Genomic DNA, 16234 nt, shown 5'->3' on the forward strand with positions numbered 1-16234 from the left:
GGGAAGGGAGTGAGACAGGGTTGTAGCCTATCCCCGCTGTTATTCAATCTGTATATTGACCAAACAGTGAAGGAAACAAAAGAAGAATTCGGAGTAGGTATTAAAATCCAATGAAAAGAAATAAAAACTTTGAGGTTCGCCGATGACATTGTAATTCTGTCAGAGACATCAAAGGACTTGGAAGATCAATGGAACGGAATGGATAGTGTCTTGATAGGAGGATATAATATGAACATCAACAAAAGCAAAACGAGGATAATGGAATATAGTCGAATTAAGGCGGGTGACGCTGAGGGAATTAGATTAGGAAATGAGACACTTAAAGTAGTAAAGGAGTTTTGCTATTTGTGGAGCAAAATAACTGATGATGGTCGAAGTAGAGAGGATATAAAATATAGAGTAGCAATGGCAAGGAAAGCGTTTCTGAAGAAGAGAAATTTGTTAACGTAGAGTATAGATTTAAGTGTCAGGAAGTCGTTTCTGAAAGTATTTCTATGGAGTGTAGACATATATGAAAATGAAACATGGACGATAAATAGTTTAGACAAGAAGAGAATAGAAGCTTTCGAAATGTGGTAATACAGAAGAATGCTGAAGATTAGATGGGTAGATCACATAACTAATGAGGAGGTATTGAATAGGATTGGGGAGAAGAGAAGTCTGTGGCACAACTTGACTAGAAGAAGGGATCGGTTGGCAGGACGTGTTCTGAGGCATCAAAGGATCACCAGTTTAGTATTGGAGGGCAGCGTGGAGGGTAAAAATCGTAGAGAAAGACCAAGAGATGAATACACTAAGCAGATTCAGAAGGATGTTGGTTGCAGTAGGTATTGGGATATGAAGAAGCTTGTACAGGATAGAGTAGCATGGAGAGCTGCATCAAACCAGTCTTCGGACTGAAGACCACAACAACACAACATTGTAACATCACATTCGTTACGGTTCCTGTAACCCTGTGGCTATGTTCTGAAGAATGCAAATTTTTGGATGGAAGTAACACAAAATTTCAAGAAGTCGACGACCTTAGCTTCAAGTCTTGGATTCATAGGACAAACTCAGACGTTGCATAGCAGTCAATGGCTACATATACTCTAACTGAAGTACAACACCCACTAGAAATTGTAGGATGTCAATGTAACATTGCACATGCACACACCGTCGGTGGGTATGTAAATGATTAGAGTTGTTTGTCACGTATATGAATGGGTGGCGTCTGTTCTTTTGGACATGAGCAAAACAAAAGATACCACGCAAATCTGCTGCTGTTATACACTATATACACAAATTAAGGTGGAGAGGGAAGAAAGGAAAGGAGAGGATCACTGCTGTCAGTTGCGTCGGGACATTGCGCCTGATCAGCGGCAAAGAGCGAAAATGTGGACTGGATCGGGATTCATACCTGGGATCTTCTGCTTATGGGGCAGTTGCGTTAACTGCAGCGCCAGCCTGGACACAGCGCTTCCTCAACTGCACAAACTATCTCGGCTGTCCTCACGGGCGCTTCACATTCTCATCGAGCCACCTACTTGCAGTCCCTGTCCATTTCCTCCATATTTGCCCTCGGTGATTCCCACACGAGGTCGAATGTATTTGCACATCCGCAGAAGATGATGGATCTATTGCCTAGTTAGGTCCTCCATTATATATGAATGGGGGGTGTCTGTTCTTTGGGACATTCATATAATTCGTATAACCCAGCTGGGCAATGGATCCACCTCCTTCCGAGCGGATGCCCAAATATGTCCGACGTCCTGAGGGTGACTCAGAGAGCGAAAATGAAGGAAACTGACAGGGACTGAGATAGGTGCAGCTCGATGGGAATGTGGATTCGCCGTGAGGCATGTCGAGATAGTCTGCGTGGTTGCGATAACGCTGTGTCCTGGATGACGAAGTGGTTAACGCACAAGCCTAATATGCAGTAAGTCCCGGCTTCGAATCCCGATCCATTCCAAATTTTCACTCGTCCACACTCATTCCGCGTAGCATCCCAACAAACCCAAAACTGACAGCAGCTGTCATTTCCTTTCCTTTCTTCCCCTCTCCACCTCCAATTTACATATTATGCAATTCTCTGTGACAGAATGTATTAGGGTTGCTCGTGTTTATTTTTGTTACCAGGCCTGGTGGGATGTATAAGGAGGCCGGACGGCGTCAGATACTGAGTGATCGTTGGGGAGGACAAGGAGATGCCACGTACTAGTGTGAGAAACCGTTAACTGCATTTTCCAGAGATGGAAAGAGGTCCTCACTGTGAGTCTCCCTTTTGGTCGGCTGGACGAATAATGCGATATCCAGATTAATGAGGCATTCAGATGTGGCAGTGGCACGATATTAGAATGTATGGGAACATGAGGACAGGAATACTAGTCTTCAAGTTTCCCGTAGAGCACGTCTGACCATCACAAGGGAGGACAGCGTATAGTGCACCAAGCATATCATATACCCTTGACGTGCGCACCTGCCTTCTGAGAACAAATAATAAACTGAAATATTTTCTGTCACCTCATATCACATGCGACTGGACTAGGGAATTAATAACAACTGCCTAGACTGCCGTTAACATCACAACACAAATGGCTGCACCTGAAATGGCGTCGTGACCACAAAACCATGGACTGTGATTGAATAGCGTCACGTTGTGTATAAATCGTGGTTCTGCACACCCATGGGTGACCATCATCGACGAATGTGACGGCAAACCGAATAAACATTAGAAAGGCACTACGGCGTTACTCTTAGAATCATGGTGTGGGTGTCTTCGCGTTTGACTTCTGGTCACAGACTATAGATACAGGGAATTCTGACGGTACAACGAAACGTCACAGACATCCTGCGTATTCGTGTGTTACCCTTCATGCAACAGTGTTGAGGTGCCATTTTTCATCAGGACAGTGTCGCCCCTGCACGACACATTTCTCTATGTACTGTCTGCGTATCGTTGAGGTGCTCCCGTGGACAACAAGATTCCCGATGTGCCCTCGATTATCATTTTTGGGACCAGCTGTTAAGTCAAATCCGTCCAAGTGCCAGTATGAAGTTCAAAAATGGTTCAAATGGCTCTGAGCACTATGGGACTTAACGTCTGAGGTCATCAGTCCCCTAGAAATTAGAACTACTTAAACCTAACTAACCCAACGACATCACACACATCCATGTCTGAGGCAGGATTCGAACCGTAGCGATCGCGTGGTTCCAGACTGTGGCGCCTGTAACCGCTTAGCCACCTCGGCCGGCGCAAGTATCAAGTACACCAAGTACCAATTACAATAGTTGTAGGCCATCCTGACTCAGGGGAGGGTGAAATGGCTTTATGACACTCTTCCCAACCGAATCAATGCGTGCTTGCAGGCCACAGCGGTGCAATGCCATATTGATGGTTGAGCCTCATACTGCTGCGCTGGTTCGCTTTCTCTCTCTCCATGAAGCGGGGCTTAAAGCATAAATAGGGTGGCAAAATCCAGTACCCTGGTTTTGGCTCCGTGTCAGCCCAAATTTTAGTCTGTTAAGATTGACCATGACTATTCCTCTTTCTAGAAATTGAAGAGAGAAAGTAATCTCAAGAAGCATCTAGATACGTTGAAGCCTGCCGAAACCATCTAAATACAAATTATTACTCTGAAATTCACAATTAAGAGCCTGGTAGAGAATTCGTCATACCAAAGCCAGTTCTCTACCGTTTCGCTCGCGAAAAAAAAACGAAAAATATTCCGTGTTTGCTCTGATTTCTCTTGGCTGGTTGGTTGTTTGGGCAAGGAGACCAGACTGCGTGGTCATCGGTCTCATCGGTTTAGGGAAGGATGTGGAAGGAAGTCGGCCGTGCCCTTTCAGAGGAACCATCTCGGCATTTGCCTGGAGTGATTTAGGGAAATCACGGAAAACCTAAATCAGGATGGCCGGACGCGGGATTGAACCGTCGTCCTCCCGAATGCGAGTCCAGTGTCTAACCACTGCGCCACCTCGCTCGGTCTGATTTCTCTTATTTCATTGTGATGATCATTTCTCCCTATATAGGTGGGCGCCAAATGTATATTTTTACACTGTGAACAGAAATCTGATGATTGAAATTTCATTAGAAGATCCTGCCACAGGGAGAAACGCCTTTGATGTATCGAATTTCAGCCCAATTCGTGTTATATATCAGTGGCGCACACTCTCCCCTATTTCGCGATAATACTTAAACAACGATAATACTGAAACAAAACGGGCTGCCCTTCTTTTCTAGAAGAAGGTGGACAAGTATGGTGTAAGCAATCTCTTTGGTAGACCTGTTGCATTTTCTAAGTGTTCTGCCAATGAATCGTAGTCTTTTGGTTTTCTTTCCCCAAAACATTATCTGTGTATCGTTCAAAGTCATGTTGCTCTCAGTTCTAACCCTTAAGTGTTTACTTGACTTTACAGCCTTTAGATTTGTGTGATTCACTGTACAACCGAATTTTACTGGATTGCTTTTAGTATGCTTGTGGATAACTTAACACTTTTCATTATTTAGTGTCAACTGCCACTTTTCGCACCCCACAGACATCTTTTGATCATCTGATGACATTACATTGCTGTAAATAACAGCGTCATCTACAAATAATCTAAGACGGCCGCTCAGATTGTCTCCTACATCCTTCATGTAGATCAAGAACAGCACATCTAGTTATGTTCCACAAGTACATTATTTTCTGAATCCGTGTTGGCTGTTTGTCAGAAAATAATTTTCTTCGAGTTAATTCATAAAGTGCGAAGACAGTATATGCCTCAAAGTCTTACTGCAAATCGACGTTAGTGATAATAGGCTGAAATTTAGCGAGTTGCTCCTGTTTACTTTCTTGAGTACCGGTGTAACTTGCGCAACTTTCCAGTCCTTATGAACGGATCTTTCGACGTGCGAACGGCTTTATATGGATGCTAAGTACAAAGTTACTGCATCAGCATACTCCAAAAGGAACATGACTGGCATACGATCTAGACAGTCCTTGCCTTTAGGTGATTAAGATGCTACGCTACACTTATGATATGTACTTCCAAGTTACTGCTGTTGCCAGTGACTCGAAGTCTGGAATAATTCGTCTTCTTTGTTGAAGAATTTCGAAAAACTGCCTTTAGTAACCATCCTTTAATGGCACTATCACCAGTAATAACACCATCAGAATCCAGTCGAAGAGGAGATATCAGTCAAATACTTCAGTGAAGACACTGTAAATCACTTATCTACTATCAGTTTGCTGTCTAATGGTATTTCAATGGATAATTGATAAGAACTTATGTTTTGCGCGGAGAAGAACACAACTGAATTTGTCTCAATATAACATTTATGTGTATAAGAAACAACAACTTTTACATTTGTATTTTATCTAAGGTGGATAAGATTTGATGGTGTCCAAAATCGGCTGATCATGTTAAGTCGAACTTTTTAAGGTTATCCAGGAAAAGGAGAGGATAAAACGCAAAATAATTTTTATTGAGGAGTTGAGAAAGGAAGTCACTGAAGTAATGAAAACATAGTGAAAGGAAGAAATACAATCGAAATCGGGCAATGTATAGGAAACTATTGAAGTTACCCTAAATTTGGTTGGGCCTTAAGCACAGGAGGGGGACAAGTGCTGTAATAACAGGAATAACATCGTTAAATTATGAAGTTAATGCCGCACGAAACAGTCTATGAATCACTCTCTGTGTTTGATAACAGATAGACTAACGAGAGAAATTAGCGGCCGGACGCATCAAAGCAGTCAGGAGACTGATGGCTGATAAAAAATGAATCTGAGCGCCTCTATGGCCCGTTCAGTTGACGAGTTACAATGATATTTATTCAAGTGTATGTAGCTGTGTATAGGAATTAAACGTGTAATACAATTTCCTATCCCCTGGTTAACTATCCGCATTTTTGTTTCTTTCTAAACAGTTCATGTCCTGTTAAGATGATGACACTAATTGTGTGACATAAAGCAGTAAAACGGAATAAAAGAATTTCGTTGCAAAGCGGTCACTGCTTTCCCATTATACAGTGTGCCTAGTTTGTGTACACCTGATAGAGTCACGCTGCCCTTCTTCAGACGCAGTCCAACGTCTCATGTTAGTCTTAGCTCAAACTGGTCGCGTACACTATTCAATTGGTTTTCGTCTTATAGGGTCGTTATTACTTAGTTTTCTTCCGTTGAAAAGCTGGCTCGATCGAATGGTTACATGTTACCGTGTACTGCGAGATCTGGAGCCAGCCACTCCCACGACGAGATCAAAGTCGCGTGCCGCGAAGAACACGGACACAGGGCGGTCGGGGACACAGGGAACGCCGAGTGTGGGCCCCTTTCCGGCCGATGTAATATCGCGCAGTCTCGCGCCACACACCCAAGTTATGAGCTCGCTCCCTCGGGGCTGTCTAAATTGAGAGGCAAATATTTGCAAGGGAAGCAGCGGTAAGACGTGGTGCCTTCGCTTAGGAGGAGCGCCGCCGACATGCTGAAACCACACCGGGACTCGTCACTGGCGGCTAACAGCTTTCAAGAACCGGTTAGGCCCCGGAGATTACAGGAAACATCATCTTCACTTCCCAACTTCCTGCTAATCCCAGGGTTAATCGATCTCCTCAAGATGCCATCCTATTGAATTATGCAAAGTTGGAACTTGGTTGGTGCATGGTGATGGAGGATACAATTTTAGAAGAGACTGGTCAGATTAATTATTAATAGGTAGTATAGGTATAATACTTGAAGAATTCCTCTTAGAATGTAAATTGTTAACCTCAAAATTAATTTTAAACAATGGCTTAATGGTAAAATAATCACGAGACTCACTGGCAAATAGTAATCCCTTAATTACTATAAATATAGAGCGTAAGGTTTCCGTTTCATAAATATGATCAAAAGTGACATTTTACGACACCATAATTACAGGATATGAAGAAAACCCCTAGGCGCTAACGTGGCAGTTGAACACTCAGATTCTTTTACAGCATCTCACTTGCAGTCACTGGTATTGAAATGAGATTCTTTATTTAAATTGTTTGCCGGCCGTTGTGGCCGAGCGGTTCTAGGCGCTTCAGTCGAACCGCGCGACCACTACGGTTGCAGGTTCGAATCCTGCCTCGGGCATGGATGTGTGTGATGTCGTTAGGTTAGTAGCATTTGGGTAGTTCTAGGTTCTAGGAGACTGATGAACTCAGATGTTAAGTCCCATAGTGCTCAGAGCCATTTGAACCATTTACATCGTTTAGCGTGTTTGTATAAGCAGAGATTGCGAAGCATTGATTAATTTTGTTGTATTAAGAAACACACTGTAATTGGTTACACTATTTTTGTACATTCGCAAGGGATATTTTCTGGCAACAAGGGTTTATCGGACTGACCTGCGTTATTTTGGAAAAACTTCGAATAGACCGTTGTGAAGGGATATATGGAGTTACCTCTCAGACATTCTAATACACACACCGTGTTATGGGTTTTGCGAAAATAGTGTTCATACTGAAATTCGACTTTCACTCACCGAGCCCACGCCAGTGAAACACAGTCTGCATCTGAGAAGTAGTGCCTGAAATATGCTAACGAAAGGCATTCACAATTCAAAAGGCCCCATTTTCTACCGATTCGAGAATTTTATTAGGATCTATTAGCAGTGTTTCTCTTGCTCTTCACGATTTGTCACATTCCTATGTGTTAAGTTTGCCGAATGTGTTTCGCTTTTTTATAATCGGAGTTTATGACCTATAGACCCCTATAAGTTGAGACTCGTTCCATGTCCTCGTAGCTTCCACTCAGAGGAGTCTATCAAAGCTGAGAAAATGAGTAATAATTAAGTAAACTGTTTCTATGCTACGCTTTCGCAGTTCCCAGCTATGCAGCGTAAGCAAAGGACTTTACTCCTGCGTAATTATTTGTTATTGTTTCCCTAAGTATCTTCAGTGCTTTCAGACCGAGTATAGCCTTTGATAAGTCATTTAAATGATTTTTAGTTGAATTAACCTTACCAGTTTTCCTTTTCTTACATCTGACTCATGTTGTATTGAGAAATGCAATCCGAAAGCAAAGGAAGTAGGTGACAGTACGCTTGTTCGCCCACTGCTTGAATGCTGCTCAGCAGTGTGGAATCCGTACCAGGTAGGGTTGGTAGAATATGTAGAGAAGATCCTACGGAGAGCAGCGCGCTTCGTTACAGGACCATTTAGTAATCGCGAAAGCGTTACGGAGATGATAGATAAACTCCAGTGGAAGACTCTGCAGGCGAGACGCTCAGTAGCTCGGTGCGGGCTTTTGTTAAACTTTCGAGAACATACCTTCACCGAAGAGTCAAGCAGTATATTGCTCCCTCCTACGTATATCTCGCGAAGAGACCATGAGGATAAAATCAGAGAGATTAGAGCCCACACAGAAGCATACCGACAATCCTTCTTTCCACGAACAATACGAGACTGGAATAGAAGGGAGAACCGATAGAGGTACTCAAGGTACCCTCCGCCACACACCGTCAGGTGGCTTGCGGAGTATGGATGTAGATGTGGATGTAGATGTAGATGTTTGGTTCTTTCTTTTGTCCGCTTCTCCTTCCCAATATGAACGTTAAATTGTTGCTTATGATCCATACTGATGAATGACCGATATTGACATACCCTTTATTTTATTCATCAGACTGTAGAGGCTCTAGTTAAAACTTCGCGAGAGTATTGTTAGAAGCACCAAATTGGTCAAATTAACACCAATGAAAGTAAATGAAGGCATTTGAATGTAATCAAATTAAAGAAGTTGATGTGGAGGAAATTAGATTAGGAGGTGAGGCCCTGAGAAAATAAGGATGGTGTGCTAGTTGAAGAGTAAAATACACTCCTGGAAATGGAAAAAAGAACACATTGACACCGGTGTGTCAGACCCACCATACTTGCTCCGGACACTGCGAGAGGGCTGTACAAGCAATGATCACACGCACGGCACAGCGGACACACCAGGAACCGCGGTGTTGGCCGTCGAATGGCGCTAGCTGCGCAGCATTTGTGCACCGCCGCCGTCAGTGTCAGCCAGTTTGCCGTGGCATACAGAGCTCCATCGCAGTCTTTAACACTGGTAGCATGCCGCGACAGCGTGGACGTGAACCGTATGTGCAGTTGACGGACTTTGAGCGAGGGCGTATAGTGGGCATGCGGGAGGCCGGGTGGACGTACCGCCGAATTGCTCAACACGTGGGGCGTGAGGTCTCCACAGTACATCGATGTTGTCGCCAGTGGTCGGCGGAAGGTGCACGTGCTCGTCGACCTGGGACCGGACCGCAGCGACGCACGGATGCACGCCAAGACCGTAGGATCCTACGCAGTGCCGTAGGGGACCGCACCGCCACTTCCCAGCAGATTAGGGACACTGTTGCTCCTGGGGTATCGGCGAGGACCATTCGCAACCGTCTCCATGAAGCTGGGCTACGGTCCCGCACACCGTTAGGCCGTCTTCCGCTCACGCCCCAACATCGTGCAGCCCGCCTCCAGTGGTGTCGCGACAGGCGTGAATGGAGGGACGAATGGAGACGTGTCGTCTTCAGCGATGAGAGTCGCTTCTGCCTTGGTGCCAATGATGGTCGTATGCGTGTTTGGCACCGTGCAGGTGAGCGCCACAATCAGGACTGCATACGACCGAGGCACACAGGGCCAACACCCGGCATCATGGTGTGGGGAGCGATCTCCTACACTGGCCGTACACCACTGGTGATCGTCGAGGGGACACTGAATAGTGCACGGTACATCCAAACCGTCATCGAACCCATCGTTCTACCATTCCTAGACCGGCAAGGGAACTTGCTGTTCCAACAGGACAATGCACGTCCGCATGTATCCCGTGCCACCCAACGTGCTCTAGAAGGTGTAAGTCAACTACCCTGGCCAGCAAGATCTCCGGATCTGTCCCCCATTGAGCATGTTTGGGACTGGATGAAGCGTCGTCTCACGCGGTCTGCACGTCCAGCACGAACGCTGGTCCAACTGAGGCGCCAGGTGGAAATGGCATGGCAAGCCGTTCCACAGGACTACATCCAGCATCTGTACGTTCGTCTCCATGGGAGAATAGCAGCCTGCATTGCTGCGAAAGGTGGATATACACTGTACTAGTGCCGACATTGTGCATGCTCTGTTGCCTGTGTCTATGTGCCTGTGGTTCTGTCAGTGTGATCATGTGATGTATCTGACCCCAGGAATGTGTCAATAAAGTTTCCCCTTCCTGGGACAATGAATTCACGGTGTTCTTATTTCAATTTCCAGGAGTGTAGTTGACAATGGCCTAAATAGATAGGATTTAAAACACAAACTAGCAGCATCAAGGAAATCGTTACTGCAAATCGAAAATTTACCGACGCCGAACAAAAATTTAAGTCATAGGAAATCTTTTCTGAAACTGTGAACTTGTGAACCGTGGACGATAAACTTTTCAGACAAGAAGAGTCTAAAATCTTTTGCGAGTTGGTGCTACTTTTAGAATGCTGAAGTTACTGAGTATAAGTTCCGCCTTTCATGCAAAACACTTTTTTTTCTTGTTACCCAAATATGTTTCGGCGCCTGTATGCCATCATCAGCCGGTTTTGTTTATTTAAAAGGGATTTTACGTTATACTTGCGCGGTTACTGTGTGAGGGGTCCTGTTCTATATGGAACCCTATTTTGTAACATAATTCCTGAAAAATGACCTGGAACGGTTGTCAAATTTAGAAGAGATTGTATCTTTGACATCACTGAACCAAAATGTTGCCTGAGTGGCAGAATCGATTGTAAGTAGGAGCGCGCGAAGTAAAGTAGCAGTTGCCAATGCACTCTATTTTAGGTACGGTCCCAGAAACTGATATGCGGCCAGGAGAGCGGTGTGCTGACCACATGCCCCTCCATATCCGCATCCAGTGACGCCTTTGGGCTGAGGACGAGATGACGGCCGGTCGGTACCATTCATGACCTGTTTGGGAGGATTTTAGTTTAGTTTTAGTTCTGTTATAGGTAGGATGTAAGACTTAAGGCTAGTGACTAGCTGTGAGAATTTAGTTGCTGGTCTATGGACGCAGCATAATACTGTTTTTATAAAATGAAGTGGTGAATGATATTGGTTGTGCTAACACAGAGCTGGTAAATGGTAGGTCGTAGTTATCTCCATAAAAGTCTAAAGTGTGTATTATTAATTTGTAAATCTATAAGATTATCAAGAACTGAAGTGATTCTGATCGTTAATAAATAATGACCATTGTCCATGGCAATTATAGACGAGTATTGAATTTATACAGTAGGTCAAAGGGAAAACCATTGGAACAAATTTGTAAGGTAATAAAATTTTGTTTATTTAGTTTTAAGCATGCATGAACCCGATATGTGGATTTGGCTGAATTTTACATTACTGAACCTTCAGTGTAGGAACCATGTATTTACCATCAGATTCAATGTATAGGTTGATTAGGTATATCCAATTTGTAATATTTTGTGTGTTTTGTAATCCTGATACAGAGAAGTTAACTTTTGGAATCTATTTTGTCAAACGATGGCAGACTTTTTCTCATATAACATTCCAAGTGTTTTTAATTACGACGGTAAGTGAGAATTGTATAATAGTTGACAAGTTCACTGAATTTTAAGTTAATGTAAAATGTTTCGTATCAGATTTTGTGAAGGTGAAACTTTATTTTGAGTACAATTTTCAAACTGTCTTAGCATATCCCCTTCTCAGTACCTCATACTCTTCCAAGTCGCGTTTATTTAAGTCCAATAAATATTTTTCTAAAAGAAATCGTTTTTCAATCAGAAAAATATTAATGTGCCAGAATCAGAAAAGTATTAATGTCGGAACAGTTTCAATGCTGGCAGCATTGCACAGCGCTGAGCCAATGACTAGCATTTTCTCTGAACACCTCTAAGGTTATTCATGTAACAGTCAATCTACTGACATTATTTGGATGAAGGCATTTTACGGCCAGCAGTGCACTTCTCTGTGCCAAGACTGAATATTTTTTATGCCTACTGTGGAGAGAACAGAATACCAACATTATATCCATTGCGAATCTGGAGTTAAGGAAAATTTATTTCATTATTTATTTGCACAAAGAGTTATGTCAGTTTCTTGTACACGGCCACAGAACTCGGTGCTCATGGGACTGGGTAAATTTCAGAGGGACTGATTTCATTATGGGCATTGCGTATTGTTTTTCCCGATTAAGTTGTTTTATTTTGCTCAGCCACACATCACACAGTAAACTTGCATAACACAAATATTACGCATTTTATATTCATTGGCAAACCCAAACTTTTTTAAAGAACAATACACTTTCATAAAGAACGGTACAACCATCTTTCCTGTTCGCAGTGCTGGCCTGAGCTGCTTGCGTGCTTGGTTTTCTGGTGCTCATACACTAATATGAGAAAATATTCTTATCTCCCCTAACTTATAGTGTAATGGGGTTTGCGGTGCAATTTTGATATCAAATTGAAATACAAATTACTTAAATTGATCAAATAATCCCCAAACTCCTGCCCACCACCACTACCGACCACATCTTTCCCTGCCCCTGGATGATGTCACGTGTTTTCTCAGGTGCAAATGTGCTCCAACCCCCTCCTCCCCCATCCTACTCCACTCCTCCTCTACTCCCCCCTGCCACAACCGCCCAATTGGTAGATATTTTTAATTTGGGCGGGAACTTCGAATTTTCGCAGTAATATCTTTGTCCCAGAGCTGTGCTGACATCGAACCCCTGCCCCTCCCCTACCTGGGAATTGGCAGGAAAAGCACCCAGCCTGTGCTGTATAAGATTTTTTTATTTAAACAGTCCTTATTTAATGAATTTGAGGCAGTGCCTCCATCCAGCGTGTTCACCATGGGGTCTGGAGTTCAACTGACCTAATACACAGCTCTGCACTGCCACCAGAGGGCACCATCGTCCCTCACCTCCCCAAGATGGCGGTCTGGAGGGGCTGCTGCAGAGAGGAAGGAGTGTACGTTATTTATTTTTCGAGCAATTGATTTAGGGACGGATTTCACGTAGTTTATTTATTATGCTCATACAAAACACTCACCCTGACGTGCTTGAGGTCATAGTAACTAGTATACAGACCCGCAAACAGCTGATGGCAGAGACGCAAACAAGTCGTAAATTACCGAAATAATGGAGCACACAGCATACAGACGTACAAACTATTCGTAGATCACCGAAATAATGCATGTTTAATGCTATGTAAACACGCTCACAACGCTTAAACACCCAAAAATAATGCAGTGCACATACACTCAGTGCACATAAAAAATGCAACGTATTAGCGACTCGAAACCTGGCCCTCCTGGGCAGAAAGCTCAAGTGCACCCACCTAACGCAGTTAAAGGATCAGAGGCACTGGGAATTGACTGTAAATTAAAAATGGTGGTGCCCTTTCCGGGACTCTAACCCTGATTTTACTAGATGGAAAGCCGAAGTGCAACCCCTAAAACATGGTAACTGCCCAGATGTGGGAGAGGAAGGTTAGGTTATCGTACTTTATTTATTTTGGTCGGGAATCTGACGCAAATATCGATCCTAATTACATAATTAACCACAAAGATCGGTCCTAATTACGCCACGATATACACACCGCTGCACAAGGACGGCATAAAATCTCAATACAGCGCAAAAACGAACGATACCATACAAGTGGTGGAATCCTGCTTGGAAAAAATTTCACAATACCACTCAAAACCAGCGACAGAAACACTTAAAATCTACCCTACACCTACAAGCTGGTGGGAAAAAGGCTGGGGTCTAAGGTGGTATCTGTATTCTTTTTGGTGGGAAATTTGTTCAACTGAGAAGACAGAGAAGAGTTTAAAAAGTATATTACCTGTATGCATACAGCATCTATCACTGTCTGACATTGGATTTCTCTACAGACACCTACTAAAAATCACCCTACAGACCAGCTAACAGAAGCAAATATACGCAATCACAGCCGCTGGGAAAAAGGCGTCATAGTTCTAATTACACTTCAAGATTATCATGAAAAAACCATCACTTGTAACGAATGGGACATAGTGCAGCACATGCACTGGGGAAAACCGTCGTCCTAAAAGACTTCAAAGAGATTGGTAGTTGAACATGAGTTCCTCTCCATGTACAGTCACAAACTGCCGAAAATCTAGGCCCCTCCTCTCCATCCCTCCAAACACGTATGGGATGGATGAATGGTGGGAGGGAGGGAGCTACTCAGCCTACAGCCTTATGACACTCTAATGGCCGCTGTCTGCCTTGAGGTGATGGTCCTTCGTCAACACAAAAGCTGGTATAGTTAACTAAACAATAGGAGATAAAAGAACAGACTTTGGTCATCTAAAGTATATTCACACAGCTGTGCCAAATGGTTAGGAGGCGCACCTGCGGCGACGAGCTGTCAGAGACTAGGCAGACCCCCAACGCTTCCAATAGGCCTCTTGTTCTGCGATGGAAAATACTTAAGTTTAAGAGTCACGTGGGACGCTCCAAATGCGTCCGAGGGACAGCTGCCATCTCGCAGGGAATTCACCTGCCATTCTGTGCTGGATTATTTAACATCAACTCAACTCCTATAATAAAGCAACTATTAAGAAAAGGAAGAAAAAAACATTCGCAACAATAATAAATATCCTCTTCACACGATATTAGACAAAGTCCATTTTCATTAGTTTTATGAGCTAAATCGGTATAGTTATTTACCTTCGACTGCACTCGCATTTCATTATTTTGTGAAATACAGCGAAGTGTACCGCCACCGATCACAAATGATCAGCAGCGACATACCCACTCTGTGTAAAAGCAGGATAAAAATTTCGACTATTATGATGCGAACTGCCAACCAGCGCAGAATGTTCACGATATTTCGAAATTAAATTGATCGTAAGAGTCACTTTGCATCGCGAGTAACTTTTGTTTGTGTTGTATTTTTCTGTAATCGGATTAAACTCACCAGGTAGGACAAATGGGAACGTATGCAGGAAACACGATGTCCTTTTCGAGATACAGTATTGAGAAATGACATCTGAAGCTGACAAAATAGGGATTCTATAGCCCACAACATACATTTCGCATAAGAACCGTGCTATTAAAAATATGATCGTCGCTACTGCGTTGGCGTCACCCTGCATAAAAAGCGGTCTTGTGTCTGCAGGTACACACACAAGCCGCTGATAATGTAACGCTTTCTGTTAGAAATGCTGTCCACGATTGGGTATCAAGTCTATCCAATCAACTACCTACTTGCGTTGGATCCTGTAGAGACATCTTTCAATGATTACAGCCACTGGGAAATCATATTCGTGGCATTCTCATATCTCGAAATGAGTCACTTTTTGTCTCTCAGGGTGCATTCATCTCTGCCACCCAAACATATGTGGTGATCCTATTGAATTCATTGGAGCACGTGGTTCGTGATCTAAGTCTCTTCCACAGACCGGTTAAAGTCTGTACTGTAGGATGACCATGTCCAACAGACTATCAAATACACGGGAGCGTCCCTGTATTGCTCCTTCATAAGCACTTTAATACATTGTTTTTTATGGTTGTAAGATATCCAATCAGCATACAGCGCCATACACTTTGTTTTTTCTACTAAGACTTACAGACCCATGTCAGCTGCTGCTAAACTGATATTAACACGCTTCGATCCTCTGGCCCACACAGATAACTGAAAATCGCATGGCATAAACTGTACAGCTACCACACCTCAGGCTGGTAGAAGTAAAACACAGATGCGATTTTTCTCGTGACAAAAATGTGGATGACATCGCAACATATGGTAATTGGAAGAGTCTGCGGTATTGTAGAGCGCTTCCAACAACTATTAGGAGGTGATTACCTGAACAGTTAATCTCATCTTGCCATCGAAATGGTTGCAGATGTTTCTGTGCTCCGTCTCGAAAACCATTGTTCCTTCATTTAGCAGTCATGTACATGATTACTGTTCTGGTGTTGAGCATCGCCAGAAGGTGCTGTTCATGACACGCGTGAGATACCACAAATAAAAAGATCTGCTGTTATCTTATTGGTGAAAAAAATAAAATAAAAATAAAAGTAGTAACATGTGTACGTTATCGCAGCATATGTAAATAGGACGAGTCTGTAGGAATGAGGATCGCTTACAAACAACTGTATTTAGGTGATGAGCTCTATATTTAATCCCATGTTCCACAGCGACAAGTAGCAGATATACAGTGTTCTGTCAAGGTTCCCTCCATCTCGACGGAGTGGTGTCAGCCAATTATTGTGCAGTAATCATCAGCAAACCCATTGGACGGTCAGGATTGGAAAGACGC

Source organism: Schistocerca serialis, chromosome 1 (genome assembly GCF_023864345.2).
Source record: "Schistocerca serialis cubense isolate TAMUIC-IGC-003099 chromosome 1, iqSchSeri2.2, whole genome shotgun sequence".
NCBI lineage: Eukaryota > Metazoa > Arthropoda > Insecta > Orthoptera > Acrididae > Schistocerca > Schistocerca serialis.